This window comes from Muntiacus reevesi, chromosome 1 (assembly GCF_963930625.1).
Source record: "Muntiacus reevesi chromosome 1, mMunRee1.1, whole genome shotgun sequence".
Taxonomy (NCBI): Eukaryota; Metazoa; Chordata; class Mammalia; order Artiodactyla; family Cervidae; genus Muntiacus; species Muntiacus reevesi.
This window is the reverse complement of record NC_089249.1, coordinates 5,740,167-5,758,516: the sequence shown is the minus strand read 5'-3', so window position 1 is coordinate 5,758,516 and position 18,350 is coordinate 5,740,167. Positions and strand designations below refer to the sequence as shown.

At 35.4% G+C, this 18,350-nt stretch overlaps 2 pseudogenes; one reads left to right on the top strand and one right to left on the bottom strand.

The window, feature by feature from the left end:
- Nucleotides 1-641: 641 nt before the first annotated feature.
- Nucleotides 642-8,273, bottom strand: LOC136162163 (olfactory receptor 6C3-like; annotated as a pseudogene).
- A 6,679-nt stretch (nt 8,274-14,952) lies between these two features.
- Nucleotides 14,953-17,762, top strand: LOC136162005 (olfactory receptor 6C1-like; annotated as a pseudogene).
- Nucleotides 17,763-18,350: the final 588 nt, after the last annotated feature.

The window sequence follows — 18,350 nt, the reverse complement described above, 5'->3', positions numbered from 1 at the left end:
TCATTTATACTTTTATTGTCAGCAGTTTATCAAGGATATTTGCAGATGTGTATTTTATTTTTGCCATTTAAATTTGAAATCTTCATATATATATATATATATATATATATATATATATACATATACATTTTTTCCATTCAGATTGTAAACCTTCTCTCATGTACTTCTGGTGAAATTTCAAAATGCAAGAGAGAATAGCATTTTGTGATTTCACCAGAATTACTCTTTTCAGTAATTGAGTAAATATTGCATCATGTTTAACCTTATTTTTTATTACCACACAAGGACAATAAACATAATCTGACAGTCTCATTAGAATATTGCATATACTCTCCTTTTCATATTGTTGCCAATTTAGTAACTACATGAAAAACAGTACAGCTAAAAAGAATAATGTAATTACATTTTCTTGAGGAATCAAAAAACTTTTCTCATTACTGAATTTTACATTTTCTGTGCTGTATAATTTATCAACTCAAAGACTATCATAATGAAGAAAACTATGAAAGCTATTAGGGAAAACTATGAAATAGCCTCCACTTCTTGGGGAACTCCAAAATTAACATATGTATCATAAAAATTCTTTTAAAATTCCTGAAGAAATTATCAATTAAAAAAGTGCACAAAGTGAGAGTTGCAAGTTAAATTTTATTTGGGGCAATATGAGGATTGCAAACTGGAAGACAGATCTCAGATATCTGTGAGAAACAGATCTAAAGAGGTATAGGGGAAGGACAGTATATATATAGAGATACTGGGGTATATATATATAATTTGGTAAAATGGGAGTATGTGTATTCAAGCACGTTATTTTTTGTAGAAAGTTTCTGCTCATCTCATGAGACTTCTGCTAGTTATGAGAAACAATTGTCACCGTGAAGAATTTTAGTGTTTTTCTTGATATGCGGAGACACAAGAATTGGGCTCATAAAATCAGCTCCTGAGACTATTTAACTAACTGAAGACGTGTCCTGCCACTTTTCCCAGAGCACAAAGTGCCTCCCTCCTGCTCTCCACACTGAACTCCTTCAGGCGTGTTGAACATCAACAGCTGCACAGCACATGGTTTAATCCTTGCAGAAGTAGATGGAAAGCACTCATGCCAAGTGCCAATTTGTAGCTGACAAAATAAATATTACTGGATACCAAATATGACTGAATTTACTGTGGTCAGTTGTATATTTAAATAAAAGCTTGATGTTAAGCTGATCTTTTGATAATCAGTAGCTAAGGGGTGTTATAACTTTCTCATATTTGTGACTATTCTGAGATAATACCTTGTACATACAATTCATTTAATTGCCTCTTTAAGTGATATGCCTAATCAATAGGAGTAAAGAAGAAACAAGAGCAAAGTTTTACCATATATAAACTTGAGTTTTTTTTGTTAAAAATGCTTATTTTAAGCATTATCATATTGGAAAATACACTGATTAGAATATATATGAATAATCATGCAAGATCATGCAATTCTGGCCCTTAACACTTTTTTCTTTTCTGTTTTCCATGAAGTCAAACATTTATATAATGATGAAAAGTACTCAAACTCATCCTAAATTTTTAAACCATTATTATAGAAACACTGTAACCATAACTCAAAGGCAAGTTTTTCCTGATATTCACATACTATACTCAATTGAGAGTCTTGGATCCATTATTTGGTGAAACACAAGAAAAACAACTTATAAAAAAAACAGAGATTTCCAATTTGTAGGGAAGTCATCCCATTACTTTCTCCTTTCCTCATGCTGAAACATTTATAATTTGTAAGCTTAATTGGAAGCATGTGAAAATACTGAAGTTTAGATTTGATTGAGGATTGTGAGTTCTTATTCATTCAATAAAAATATACCATAAACAGTAGATAGGTTAGTTCTGGGAAATAAAAAACTGTAAAGTTTTTACAAAATATATGAAGGAGTCTATGTTGATATTATCAGATAATGCAGCTCTCTACATAATTCTATACAAACTCTTTAGTGGTTAGTTTAAATATTTGCTATCAGTATAATCATTTTGATTATCAATAGCAGTGGTCAACACACACTTTTTCTGTAAAATGGTAATATATTAATAATTTAGAACTTGCAGGCAGTGTCCCTGATGCAATTACTCAGTTCTTCCTGTCTTTATTTTGGATGCAACTATGAACAACATGTAAATGAAAGGGCTCAGGTGTGTTCAATAAAACTTTTAACAAAAATAGGTGGTGGGCCAAATTTTCCCAGTGGGCTATGGATAGTCCACCGACCTTCTGTCATAAAATTTTCCTAAATATTGACACATATATTATTTCGTATTTAAAATAAGGTTCAGTTCAGTTCAGTTCAGTCACTCAGTCTTGTCTGACCTTCGCGACCCCATGAATCACAGCATACCAGGTCTCCCTGTCCATAACCAACTCCCGGAGTTCACTCAAACTCATGTCCATCGAGTCAGTAATGCCATTCAGCCATCTCATCCTCCGTCATCCCCTTCTCCTCGGGCCCCCAATCCCTCCCAGCATCAGGGTCTTTTCCAATGAATCAACACTTTGCATCAGGTGGCCAAAGTATTGACGTTTCAGCTTCAGCATCAGTCCTTCCAATGAACACCCAGGACTGATCTCCTTTAGGATGGACTGGTTGGATCTCCTTGCAGTCCAAGAGACTCTCAAGAGTCTTCTCCAACACCATAGTTCAAAAGCATCAATTTTTCGGCACTCAGCTTTCTTCACAGTCCAACCCTCACATCCATACATGACTACTGGAAAAACCATAGCCTTGATGAGACGGACCTTTGTTGACAAAGTAATATCTCTGCTTAACGATAACCCTATATGCAAGACAGAAAAAGAGGCACAAATGTATAGAACAGACTTTGGGATTCTGTGGGAGAAGGCGAGGGTGGGATGATCTGAGAGAACAGCATTGAAACATGTATATTATCAAGTGTGAAACAGATCACCAGTCCAGGTTGGATGCATGAGACAAGTGCTCAGGGCTGGTACACTGGGATGATCCAGAGGGATGGAATGGGGAAGGAGGTGAGAGGGGGGGTTCAGGATGGGGAAAACATGTAAATCCATGGCTGATTCATGTCAATGTGTGGCAAAAACCACTACAATATTGTAAAGTAGTTAGCCTCCAACTAATAAAAACAATGGGGGAAAAATAAATATGCTATCTAGGTTGGTCGTGACTTTCCTTCCAAGGAGTAAGCGTCTTTTAATTTCATGGCTGCAATCACCATCTACGGTGATTTTGGAGCCCAAAAAAATAAAGTCAGTCACTGTTTCCACTATTTCCCCATCTATATGCAATAAAGTAATGGGACTGGATGCCATGATCTTAGTTTTCTGAATGTTGAATTTAAGCCGACTTTTTCACTCTCCTCTTTCACTTTCATCCAGAGGCTTCTTAGTTCCTCTTCACTTTCTGCCATAAGGCTGGTGTCATCTGCGTATCTGAGGTTATTGATATTTCTCCCGAAAATCTTGATTCCAGCTTGTGCTTCTTCCAGCCCATAGTTTTTCATGATGTACTCTGCATATAGGTTAAACAAACAGGGTGACAATATACAGCCTTGATATACTCCTTTTCCTATTTGGAACCAGTCTGTTGTTTCATGTCCAGTTCTAACTGTTGCTTCCTAACCTGCATACAGGTTTCTCAAGAGGCAGGTCAGGTCGTCTGGTATTCCCATCTCCTTCAGAATTTTCCACAGTTTATTGTGATCCACACAGTCAAAGGCTTTGGCGTAGTCAATAAGAGAGAAATAGATGTTTTTCTGGAACTCTCTTGCTTTTACGATGATCCAGCAGATATTGGCATTTTGATCTCTGGTTCCTCTGCCTTTCCTAAAACCAGCCTGAACATCTGGAAGTTCATGGTTCACATATTGCTGAAGCCTGGTTTAGAGAATTTTGAGCATTACTTTACTAGCATGTGAGATGAGTGCAATTGTGTGGTAGTTTGAACATTCTTTGGCATTGCCTTTCTTAGGAATTGGAATGAAAACTGACCTTTTCCAGTCCTGTGGCCACTGCTGAGTTTTCCAAATTTGCTGGCATATTCAGTGCAACACTTTTACAGCATCATCTTTTAGGATTTGAAATAGCTCAACTGGAATTCCATCACCTCCACTAGCTTTGTTCTTAGTGATGTTTTCTAAGGCCCACTTGACTTCACGTTCCAGAATGTCTGGCTCTAGGGAAGTGATCACACCATTGTGATTACTTGGGTCGTGAAGATCTTTTTTGTACAGTTCTTCTGTGTATCTTGCCACCTCTTCTTAATATCTTCTGCTTCTCTTAGGTCATACCGTTTTTGTCCTTTATCGAACCTATCTTTGCATGAAATGTTCCCTTGGCATCTCTAATTTTCTTGAAGAGATCTCTAGTCTTTCCCATTCTGTTGTTTTCCTCCATTTCTTTGCATTGATCACTGAGGAAGGCTTTCTTATCTCTCCTTGCTATTCTTCGGAACTCTGCATTCAAATGGGAATATCTTTCATTTTCTCCTTTGCTTTTCACTTCTCTTATTTCACAGCTATTTGTAAGGCCTTCTCAGACAGCCATTTTGCTTTCTGGCATTTCTTTTCCATGGGGATGGTCTTAATCCTTGTATCCTGTACAATGTCACAAATCTCCGTCCATGGTTCATAAGACGCTCTGTCTATCAGATCTGGTCTCTTAAATCTATTCCTCACTTCCAGTGTATAATCTTAAGGGATATGATTTAGGTCATACCTGAATGGTCTAGTTGTTTTCCCTGCTTTCTTAAACTTAAGTCTGATTTTGGCAATAAGGGGTTCATATTCTGAGCCACAGTCTGCTCCCGGTCTTGTTTTTGCTGACTGTACAGAGCTTCTCCATCTTTGGTTGCAAAGAATATAATCAATCAGATTTTGGTGTTGACCAACTGGTGATGTCCATGTGTAGAGTCTCCTCTTATTTTGTTGGAAGAGGGTGTTTGCTATGGCCAGTGCGTTCTCTTGGCAAAACTCTATTAGCCTTTGCCCTGCCTCATTCCATACCCCAAGGCCAAATTTGCCTGTTACTTCAGGTGTTTCTTGACTTCCTACTTTTGCATTCTGGTCCCCTAGAATGACCAGGACATCCTTTTTGGGTGTTAGTTCTCAAAGGTCTTGTAGGTCTTCATAGAACCATTCAACTTCAGCTTCTTCAGGATTACTGGTTGGGGCATAGGCTTGGATTACCATGGTATTGAATGGTTTGCCTTGGAAATGAACAGAGATCATTCTGTTGTTTTCGAGATTGCATCCAAATCCTGCATTTCGGACTCTTTTGTCGACCATGATGGCTACTCCATTGCTTCTAAGGGATTCCTGCCCACAGTAGTAGATATAATGGTCATCTGAGTTAAGTTCACCCATTCCAGTCCACGTTAGTTCGCTGATTCCTAGAATGTCAACATTCACTCTTGCCATCTCTTGTTTGACCACTCCCAATTTGCCTTGATTCGTGGATCTAACATTCCAGGTTCCTATGCAATATTGCTCTTTAAGCATCAGACCTTGCTTCTATCACCAGTCACATCCACAACTGGGTATTTTTTTTTTTTTTTTTTTTGGCTCCATCCCTTCATTCTTTCTGGAGTTACTTCTCCACTGATCTCCAGTAGCATATTGGGCACGTACCAACCTGGGAAGTTTCTCTTTCAGTATCCTATTATTTTGCCTTTTCGTAATGTTCATGGGGTTCTCAAGGCAAGAATACTGGAGTGGTTTGCCATTCCCTTCTCCAGTGGACCACATTCTGTCAGACCTCTCCACCATGACCCTCCTTCATGGGTGGCCCCACACAGCATGGATAGTTCATTGAGTTAGACAAGGCTGTGGTCCATGTGATCAGATTGGCTAGTTTTCTGTGATTATGGTTTCAGTGTGTTTGCCATCTGATGCCCTCTTACAATACCTACTGTCTAACTTGGGTTTCTCTTAACCTTGGATGTGTGATATCTCTTCACGACTGCTCCAGTAAAGCACAGCCACCGCTCCTTGGACCAGCAGGGGAGAGGGGTGTTACTCCTCTCAGCCTCCGTCCCTGACTTTGGACGTTGGGTAGCTCTTCTTCGCCCCGCTTCTGCGTGGTCAGTCGCAGCCAGCAGGTCCATCTAGTCAAATCTATGGGTTTTCCAGTAATCATGTATGGATGTGAGAGTTGGACTGTAAAGAAAACTGAGCACTGAAGAATTGATGCTTTTAAACTGCTGTGTTGGAGAAGACTCTTGAGAGTTCCTTGGACAGCAAAGAGATCCAAATAGTCTATTGTAAAGGAAATTATTTCTGAATCTTCATTGGAAGGACTGATGTTGAAGCTGAAACTCCAATATTTTGGCCACCTGATGTGAACAACTGACTCATTTTAAGAAACCCTGATGCTGGGAAAGATTGAAGGTGGAAGGAGAAGGGGACGACAGAGGATGAGATGGTTGGATGGCATCACCGACTCATAGGACATGAGTTTGTGTAAACTCCGGGAGTTGGTGATGGATAGGGAGACCTGGCGTGGTGCAGTCCATGGTGTTGCAAAGAGTCAGACACGACTGAGTGACTGAACTCTTCTTGAATAAAATGTGAAAATTCTTGACAGAGGTAAGATTTTAAAATTTAATTCCAACATTTTTTACATGCCTATGAATGATGATAATCTTATAAGATATTTCCAGAGGAAAACATAAGGTAATATTTCCACAAGAGAATAGCAATTACAGGTACCTCAGAATGTTGTTGGCAGGATTCAGTGAGCCAATAGGAAGAAATCGCTTTCTTCCAGAAAATCATTCTCTGGAATAAGTCTGGAGTATAGTAATTGCCAAACAAAATTATCTCTACCCTCTTTTTTCTTGCCCTTCTCTTCATTATTATCAAAAGTATTAGTAGTAGTATAAAAAATTTGAATATATATGCTTATTATTTTTCAAAAATATTTAAGTAAATATTTATATTTTATTTCCAACCTGCTAGTGTATGTGGTTTTTTGATTTCATGAAAATGCCAAGTAGAATCAAGTTTTTCTAATAATCATTTTTTTATCTTCTAAGAGTGAAAATTTCAGAAATCCACATTATTCCTGAGATTCTTTTTCTCAAACGAAATGGCTTATGTTGTAACATCGTTTTACTTCATAAAATATATATGAATAAAAAACAATTTACAGAAAATTCTGAAGCAATATTCAGCTTTATCCAATTTTTTTGGTTCAACGTCTGGGGAAGTTTAGAATAAGAATTAATAAAAAGGAATCACATAACTGTAGTGCAAGAGTTTTGAGGGAATATGAATAAAGAAATAATTGACCAGAACATTATTTTTTTAATGCTACAGTTACTTGCATTTGCTGGAGAAAAAGATAACCTTTTGGATGGTATTCTTAAAGGCTTGCTTCACTTGCTGGTTCCTCAGTGTATATATAAATGGATTCATCATAGGAGCAACGGAAGTATTCAGAATTGCTACTCCTTTCGTCAAGGATGCCTTTTCTTTTGCTGAAGGGTTGGCATACATGAATATACAGCTTCCATAAGAGATGGAAATGACAATCATGTGAGAGGAGCATGTAGAAAATGCCTTTTTTCTCTGACTGGCAGAAGGCAGTTTCAGAATTGTCTTGATGATGAACATGTAGGATAGAATTATTAATGCCAAAGTGAAAAGCAGAATCTCTATTGCAGAGTAAAAACCAATCACTTCAAGGAGCCATGTGTCTGAGCAGGATAGTTTCAAGAGGGGGAAATAGTCACAAGCAAAGTGATCAATGATATTAGAACCACAGTAATCTAACTGGAGGAAAAGAAGAACAGGTGGGAAGATGTTTAAGAATCCTGCCAGCCAAGCACAAAAGACAAGCAATACACAGACTCTGTTGTTCATGATGATTGCGTAATGCAGGGCTTGCAGATAGCGACATAGCGATCATGGGACATGGCGGTTAGAAGATAAAACTCAGTGATACCCAAGAAGATGAAGAAAAACATCTGAGCTGTACAATCATTGTATGAAATCGTTTTGTCCCTGGTGATAATTGTGCCCAGAAATCTAGGAATACAGACCGTTGTAAAGGAAATTTCTAGTATAGAGAAGTTCCTGAGGAAAAAATACATAGGTGTCTGTAGATGGGAGTCCACCAAGGTGAGAATGATGATGGTCAAATTTCCAGTGACACTTAATATATATGTGATGATTAAAAAGAGAAAAGTCACAATCTGAAGCTCTGGATCATCTGATAGCCCCAAAAGAATGAATTCTGTGGGTCTTGTGTGGTTTTTCATTGCTGATCCTTTTTTCTCCTTTGTTAGAACAGAAAATATATGCTCTCCCTATAGGACATAAAAATGTTAAAAGATATTTGAGGATAGAATACAAAATTTTTAAAGATTCCATCATGAAGTCAGTGTTTGAAATTTAAAACCTCTGTTCCCATACAGTAACTTTCTCCAGTTTCCATTCAACCTTTCACTCAAGTAATGAATATTGAAAAGTTAAATATTGAACTCTAATCTTCAAAAATACACTCTCACAGGCCATGGATGAAATAAGAATTACATGTTAACATTTAAACAGGGCCATTTCTTCTACTACTTTCTTTAGTAAGAGTTCAAGTTAGTCTTTAAATATTTTAAATAAGTCTTTAAAATATTTACCTTCTTTGGTAATAATATGATAATATTTAATTTATTGTTTTCCTTTCCTCAGTAGTATAAAAACCAGTATGCTTTGTAGGTAATCTAAATACAGAGTTTATAAGCTTACAGAGGCTATGTAGGCCTACTTTCACATTTATATTTTGAAAAACTGATGCCCACTTTGTTTAGGAAACTTTCACAAGTTTAAATGGCTAGTTTATATAGTAAATATCTCACTTTAGAATATGTGTTTATCCATGGGAATATTTTTTAGTATTCTCTCCTTCCTTATGGGTTTGGTTGATGCAACCCTTTCTCACATCATTGTTTTCTTTTTCTGATAAAAGGCCAGAAAGGGAAGAGAGAGTAACTTCTGCTACTAAAATAAATATTGCCTAGAAATAGTTCAGTTCATGCAGTGAACACATCAGTTTTCTTTTGTTTTACAATAATGCTTTGAAAAGTGACCAAGAAATTGACCAAGTAGATGGTCAACACTTCTACTGGGAAGCAGATAATTCTTTACATAGGGAATGCCATTTTATTTCTGTAACAGAAAACCATTTAACTTAAGAAAAGTTAATGAAAAACCCAAGACTTATTGCTGTGTTGGTTTTTTCGGACTCTATGAATAGTTTTCTTGTTAGTAGATACTCAATTTTAATATCAGAAAGGTTTTGAATTCACAAACCCATAAACAAATACTACTTTATAACATTTTAATGAGATGGAATCATATTATTATACTAGAAAATAACAAAGATACTTACTCTCTGGTTCTTCTTGATGATTTAGTCTCAAATTTTAAAGTGATTACTTCCATACTTATGTAAATTCAGAGTTGGTGAATTGAGTTAGCAATTTATTTGGTTTCTTTTGTACTCTCAAATCAAGTATGGTGGTTTAACTTTGTCATGACTCTCAAGGTTTATAGTTCTCATTATGGTTAGACTGGTAATATTTGACCCACGATATCCTTCATTCCTGCTGCTGCAAAACTTGAGGAATATTTTCATTATAATGCAATGCATAGTTGCTCTTTGTCTCTTAGCCAAGTTCTGTGTAAAAACTTAATTACACTTGGGTAAACTCAATAAAGTACTTCTTACACTTGCTCCTTTTCATATAATATGAGACACTACTTACTAAGACATTTTCTTTGTATTAATGCAGATTTTAAATGATATTTTGTAATTCTATGATTATCTACACAATTAAAGTAACATTTTCCTTGGGCTTCAGAGCCTAACATTTTTGTACAAATTTTGCTTTGAAAAACAGAAAATAGGGATGTTTTTCTCTATGTATGGCACACGCATGGGACTGGATTGATTTTATCTGTCTCCTGTTAGCCCAGGGGAATTTAAATAGAGAGAGGCCCAATTAGGCAGCATTGAAAGATACGGGTGAGTCAGCTTTGTAAACATGGATAAGAAAGTGTAAAAAGGCAAAATGGCTGAGATACATGAGGCAACTTCAGAAACAGCATGTGATATTGAGTGCGTGAAAATTTAATTTAGATTTGACTCTTGTATGATTATGTTTAAGGAGTCTCCTTTTTTTCCCAGAAATTCTGAACTTACCCTTAAGAAAGTTAGTGTGCTTATAGCCTTTGAATTTTGAATTTATATCATAGAAACAGAGAGTCTCTATAAATAGATTTGTATTTGTACAACTCCAGAGAGGCAGTTGTTAAGCATTTACCAGAAGTCGTTAATCCTTCTCATTTAGAACATCTGTCAGCCACGCAATGGATACTCAATAAATATTTTAAAATAAATAAACAGATTTAAATAATTTATGTGCAGAGTCAGTCCCTGTTAATCAACAGAACCTTAACAACTGATTGCAACATGTATTATTGTTAAAGATTTGAGAAAGAAAATATGAAAAAGTCACTAGTTGGTTACACAAATGAAGGTGAAGTCTCTCACCATGGCAGATTTCAAGCTATCGGTGCACCCTTACTGAACTCAGAGGTGAGATCAGACTTGCAACCATTGGCTCCCAGGCAAGCTCCAGCACAGCACTGCTGGGGGTGCATCAGTTCAGCTACAAAGTAGATAAAGATCCCTGCTTTCATGGGGGGAGGGATGTAAGAGAATATAGACAATAAACCTGAATATAAGATTAGTAAACTATATATATATGGTATTTCACATGTTAATAAGTAGTTTGTAAAGGAAGAGAAAACTGAAAAATCTTGGAAGTGGGGAGATACTGTAATATTAAAAAATGTCATTGGGGTGGATGTTTGTCATTGAGGTGATATTTGAACAGAGACCTAAAGGAGTGGAGGACCTAAAGGATATTTGCTAACCATGCAAATATCTGGGAGAGGAGACTTTCCAGTAAAAGAAATATTTAGTGTAAAACACTAAGGCCCTAGGAGGAAAATCATGTTATTTGCAATGAATGACATATTTGTTTCCTACTTTCCAATACTTTTATATATATTTAATTTTCTTATGATAGTTCCATGGATAGAACTTCCAGCAGAGTACTAAATGAAAGGAGTTATGCTGATAGTTCTCATTTTATAAGTGATTTTATCAAGACTTGGCTACTGTTTAAAACATTAAAATTGTTTGCTATCATTCTTATAAATATTATCAAATATACACTAAGATAGAGGACTGGAGAAATAACTTTCATTTACAGATCAAGCAGACTCAATAAATACGAGGACTTTTTAAATATTTTCATTAACTGTCTTTTAAAAACTTTTAAAGAATTTTATTGATATATTTTAAATCAGAACTGAAATGGAGTATTTTTTCATCCCTGTATATTTTCAGTATGAATTCCTAAAATACATGTTTGACTTTTGCTTAACCATGATGCAATTTTCAAGCTAGTAAAGTTAACCAAAGGTCTTTGGTATCATTTATCATCTTGCAATACCCAGAGGTACCCAGTTGTTCGAAAATATCATTTTGTGTTAACTTGTTCCAATTGAGTCAAACAAGGAACATATAGCATATCTAGTTGTGATGATCTAGTCAGGTTATTTATGCTACTGAAAAAAAGTGTTCTGTTATATTTTACTAAGACACTGTTAAGAATCATGACCAGTCACTGCATCTTGTTCAAGGATATGTGATTTTCTTTCTTCAACCTTTGATTTCCATCTTTAATCCTTTAATGTAACTGATTCCACAAATAAGCTTTCTAAAGATAAATTACCTTTGGGATAAAATCATATGTAACATGAAATACTAGTTTTGATACTTTTAGTACTTTATCTTTTAATTTAGGGCTCAAATTGCTGATGATACTTAATTTCTGATATTATGTTTTGATATGAAGAATAAAAATCTCCAAAACCGAGTTAGAAATGTTTGCCTCATCTTTTCCTCTGGTAATACTTTATAAGATTATGCTAATTTACCTTCATAATAAAAAGATCTGGAGTTAAATTTAAATCTTACATCTATTATCAAATTTTCACATTTAAATCAAATTAGCCCATATTAAATAAAGAAAATAGCATATGGGTTAATGTTTATGGGAAAAGTCTAAAACAGGGGTGGGTGAACTAAGGTTTATGGGCCAAATTTGGCTCAGTTCCTATTTTTGTTAAAAGTTTTATTGGACACACCTGAGCCCTTTCATTCACACAATGCTTATAGCAGCATTCTTATTACAAAGACAGAGAATTGAATAGTTTCAACAGGGACATTACAGTCTGCAAATTCTAAATTATTGATATATTACCCTTTTACAGGCAAATTGTGTTTAACTCTGATATTGATAATCAATGTTTTCATGTAGATTGCAAACATTTATACTAACCACTAAGGAGTTCGTACAGAGTTATGTGGAGAGCTACATTATCTGATAATATCTGCATAAACTCCTCTTTTGTAATTCCTTTACAGTTCTTTTAATTCCCAGACTACAGTTTGTGGTATTAAGAGCTCACAATCATCAATCTAGTCTAAGCTTCAGTATCTTCAAATATTTCCAATTAATCTAGGAAATCATAAATGTTTCAGCATGAGGGGAGGAAATAGTAATTCCACAACTTTCCTACAAAGTTGAAATCTCCTCAGTATTTTTTAATAAGTTGTTTTATTTGTTTTTCAGTAAATTTTGGACTTGAGTGTCTCAATTGATAATAGTACAAGAATATCAGGAAGAATTTGGCTCAGTGAATTACAATTATACTCTTTCTGGATAAATGTTTTAAAAATGTAGGATGAGTTTGAGTATTCCTCATTATTATCTCAAGTTTTGACTTCATGGAAAACATATAAAAATAAAATTTCAGTGTCAGAATAGCATAATCTTGTGTGAATGTTTTATAAATTTTAATCAATATATTTTCCAAAGCAATGCAATTTTCTAATGCTTAAAATATAGTGAACTTACAATTTTTTTTAACCTCAATTAACTTTGCCAATGTGAGCTTCTTTATCCCTACTGATTAGATTTGTCATTTAAGCAGATTATTGAATGAATGGTACCTGTAAGATATTATCTCAAAATAGCCACCAATCTGAGAAAGTTACAAAAACTCTTAGTTATTGATTATTGAAAAAATCAGCGTAACATCAATCATTTATTTAAATATACTGCTGGCCACAAAAAATGTAGTCATATATGGTATCTGGTAATAATCATTCTTCGACCTTTCTTTAAGAATTATTACAGCATATATGTTAATTATATATTTCTAAAAAGGGGAGTATTTCACATTTTTCCTAAATGTATATATTCATATTGATAAATTATATGGCACAGAAGATTTAAGCTGAGTAATGAGAAAAGTTTTTGAGTTCTCAGAAAATATAATTACATTATGTTTTTAGTTGTACTGTTTTCACGTAACTACTAGGTAGGCCCACAATTTGCAGAGGAGACATATGTAATAGTCTAAAAAGACAAACAGACTATGTATATGGCCATTGTAGAGTAAATTAAAAATAATATTTTACATGATCTAATATTTCCTGAAATTCTAGAAAGTGTTTTCTGGTGAAATCATAATACACAGGCCTCTCTTGTGTGCTCTTGCTCTGCCTCTTCTGCCTTTAATTTTTTAAGAAATATTGTTCAGCAACATGGAATTAAAAACATTTCAAAGAAGAATTATGAGGTCAGTTCATGGTTATAGAGTGGAAGGACTAGCCTGAAGGAAGGGAAGTATATGAGAGAAAGATGGGAATTTGAATGAGGAAAAAAAATGTATCTAATATCCTTGGCAAGAGCTGGCAACAAAAGTATGAGAAATGAAAAACAACTCTAGAGATACTATGTGAAAATAATTAGATTTATGAGTAATTTATAAAAATTACTCAACAATAGTGTATGGCTTCCCCAATGGCCCTGTGGATAAAGAATCTGCCTGCAGTGCAGGAGACACAGATTCAATCCCTGGATCAGGAATATTGCCTGGAGGAGGAAATGGCAACCCACTCCTGTATTTCTTGCCTGAAAAGTCTTGTGGACAGAGGAGCCTAGCAGGCTACAGTCCAAAGAACCACGAAGAGTTGGATGCAACTGAGATGAGCAATAATGAACAATGATCAATAGTGTATATATGCCAATCCCAATCATCCCCCCTTCCTCTGGCAAGCATTAGTTTATAGGATAGGTTAATTTTCACTCTAAATGAACCACAAGCCTGATTCAACATGAGATATATAAGACATTAGAATTCTTAAGGGAGAAAAAGGAATATGAAGCTTGTTATCCTAAATTTCATGGGAATAGCAAGAAAAGTGTGGATAAGTCCTAAGGAAGGATAAGTCTAAAATGAGGTCTTAAAGACTTGGGTATATTCTTCATGGCTTTACCAAAAACATCCCAGGAGTGGTTGGCACTTCATATATTTTTTTTTTTTTTTAGTTTTCTTTTATTTTTTTTTATTTTTTATTTTTCAGTGGGTTTTGTCATACATTGATATGAATCAGCCATAGAGTTACACGTATTCCCCATCCCGGTCCCCCATCCCACCTCCCTCTCCACCCGATTCCTCTGGTTCTTCCCAACCCACCAGGCCCGAGCACTTGACTCATGTATCCCACCTGGGCTGGTGGTCTGTTTCACCACAGATAATATATATGCTGTTCTTTCGAAACAAATGAAGCAGAGAGTAAAAAAGAAAAAAGGATCAAAAGAAATGAGGACAACCTCAGAGACACTTCATATTTTGAAATGGTTTAAGGATTAGAGTCATGTACAGCTGTTAATTAGAGAAGATTGTTGTTAATTGAGAACAATGACTTTTACACTTGTATTATTTACTATTTATTACTTATTTACAAGTATTTATTACTTGTATATTTACTAAAAATATTTATCAAATACTTGAGTTGCCATGAATTTGTCTACAGACAATGTAAATTCTGTTGTTTTTGTAAGTTTCAAGATATTGTTTTCCTCTGCTCTTCGAGGATTAGCAAAAGGATATGCTCATTTTCTCCTAAACATCACATGATTTCCCAGTAGAATTGGCCACCATTCATCTCAGTTGGAATTTTTCCTAAATCGACAGTAGCTATAGTTTTGTTATACAGTAAAGCAAATGGAAAGGCTCAGGCTTGTAGAAGAAAAAAACACTGAGAATTTTTACAATATTATGATGCATTACATACTAAAAAAGTCTTCCCTGGTGGCTCAATGGTAAAGCATCTGATAGCAATGCCGGAGACCCAGTTAGATCCCTGGCTCAGGAAGATCCCCCTGGAGAAGGGAATGGTTACTTACTCCAGTATTCTTGCCTGGAGAATCTCATGAATAGAGGAGCCTGATGGGTTATAGTCCATAGGTTTACAAAGAGCTGGACAGAACTGAGCAACTAAGCATGCACATACAACAAATCAATAAACCTATATTTTGAAATTAAATATTCTATTGCAGAAAGTTCTCTCCTGATACTGAAATGTAAATTTTACCATTCAAAGAGAATTCACAGAATGAATGATCTTGAAAAGAACTCGGTCAATTTATTGACCTTTTAAAACAAATGCATTGTTATTACTGTTACTGTTAAACAGCAAGACAAAGTAAAAGTCTTTCATTGCTATTTAAGAGTTATACCAATATACTGACAAAATAAAGATTTTACTAAGTGAATATCGATGTAGAAAAAAGGAAAATGTAAAAATACAACATAGAATAGAAAGCAGAATATACACATACATATAGAGAGAATAATAATATTTAGATGGCAGAGATTTTGAAGAAAAAAATGTTCTCTGAAAGATAACATTTTACGTTTGATTTTAGATATTCATACAATTTTATTTCCTTAGACAATGACACAGATCCAGTCTATGAAAAATCCACTCTGCCTCCTCTGTTCTCTGGGCTATCTACAGAAGTTCTCCAACTTTTTGTATCACAGATCAGTTTAGTAGATGACAACTTTTCCAAGGACCTGGGTAGAGGCTAGTTACAGGATGGTTCAAGCTCATTTTGTGTATCATGCATTTTATTTCTATTATTATTACATCTTTGTCACATCAAATCATCAGGCAATAGATTTCAGAGTTCAGAAACCCTGGCTCCAATACTCGAGGTGGTCACAATAGTGAATCCATTAGATGTGATTCAGATAAGGAGTCAGAAGTTAGGAAGGTGGATGTGAGTCAGAGTGAGAACTTAGAAGCCTTTCATACTGTTGAAGTTTTAAGTCCAATGACTTTCACTTGGGAGATGGGCCCATCTGAGTGACCTTTTCCCTGACATATTGGGATTTTCTAAACTAACTAGCAAAATAATAATATAAGAAATCAGGTAAAGGATTAAGAAAGAATGCAATCTAACTGAATTTGAAGAAAAGATGAGGAATTTCCCATCAGGAAAGAAATAGTTTAGGAAAGGATTTAAAAGAATCAACAGATTGCATCTCTATTTCAGTATTTCAAACATATAGAAAAGCCTAGGTTACAATTCCTGCTCTTCACATTTACAGTATGTGATTTGGATACAAATTTTAAGCATACATTAAACCCCATTTCAATCAGTGAAATAGTTAATTAAAAAAAAATATTCTTTGAAAAACACACACTGGCTTATGGCACAAAAAAACAAAACACCAACTTTAAAGATAAGTTGTTTCAGAGATCTCCCAAGTTAAATTAGTATGGCATAGCTCTTCCAGAAATAAATTCTAGTGCTATCTGTGAATAATTTCCTTTTCTTTAAGTCTCTTTGTGTTTTACCCTGAAGGAAACTCAAAAGGAGAAGAAAAGGAGAAACTACATAGAAATAAGAGAGTTTATCCTTCTGGGACTGTCAGATGACCCACAACTTCACATTCTGAGCTGTGTCTTTCTGCTCACCACCTACATGCTCAGCATCACTGGGAACCTGACCATTAGCACCCTAACCCTGCTGGATGCCCACCTCCAGAGCCTCATGTGTTTCTTCCTCAGAAATTTCCCCATATTAGAGGTGTCATCCACAACTGTCACTATACCCAAGTTCCTTGCCACCATTATTGCAGGAGATAAAAGCTTTTATTTTACTGATTGTATGGCTATTTTTTTTTTTTTTTATTCTCTTGGAAGTCACTGAGTTTTGCCTACTGGCAGCCAAGTCCTATGACCATTACATTGTCATCTGAAAACAGCTGCATTACACAACCATCATGAATCATAGAGTCTGCACACTACTTGTCTTGGTTTCTTGGCTGACTTCATCCTTAATCATTTTCTTGTCACTCATGCTGTTCAGACAACTTGATTATGCTATTGACCATTTTACTTGTGATTATTTCCCCTTTCACACATTTCTTGTACAGACAGCAAATTGCTAGAGATGATGGGCTTTTCCACTGCTGTGTTTACCCTAATGTTCACTTTGGTATTAATAATTCTGTCCTATCCATATATCATCAGAACAATTTCGAGGATCTCTTCCACCACTCAGAGGACAAGGGCCTTTTTCCACGTGTTCTTCCCACAAATTGTCATCTCTATCTCTTACGGAAGCTACATTTGCATGTACATGAATTCATCAGCAAAAGACAGGGTGTCTTTCAGCAAGGGAGTGGCTGTGCTAAACACCTCAGTAATCCCCATGCTGAACTCCTTTATTTATACCCTAAGGAATCCGAAAGTCAAGTGAGCCTTCATGGACATGGCCAGGAAGACAGTACTCTTCAAGGAAATGAAAAAATAAACATCTTGTTTTATAATTAGAGGCACAACAATGAGCAATCAGATAAAAACCAGGGTTTTCAAAGTCTATTAATTGTCACATAGTCTCCCTGGAAGTATTTTTCAGTGCTTATGCTTTTATTGCCAACATCTTACAAAATATGAGTGCAGTTGTGCAGTAGTTTGAACATTCTTTGGCATTGCTCTTCTTTGGGATTGGAATGAAAACTGACATATTGAGTGCAGCATTTTAACAGCATCATCTTTTAGGAATTGAAAGAATTCAACTGGATTTCCATCACCTCCACTAGTTTTGTTCATAGTGATTGTTCCTAAGGCTAACTTGGCTTCAGATGTCTGGCTCTAGGTGAGTGATCACACCATCATGGTTATCTGGGTCATAAAGATCTTTTCTGTATAGTTCTTCTGTGTATTCTTGCCAGCTCTTCTTAATATCTTCTGCTTCTATTAGGTTCATACCATTTCTGTACTTTATTGTGCCCATCTTTGCATGAAATGTTCCCTTGGCATCTCTAATTTTCTTGAAGAGATCTCTAGTTTTTCCCATTCTATTGTTTTCCTCAATTTTCTTGCATTGTTCACTGAGGAA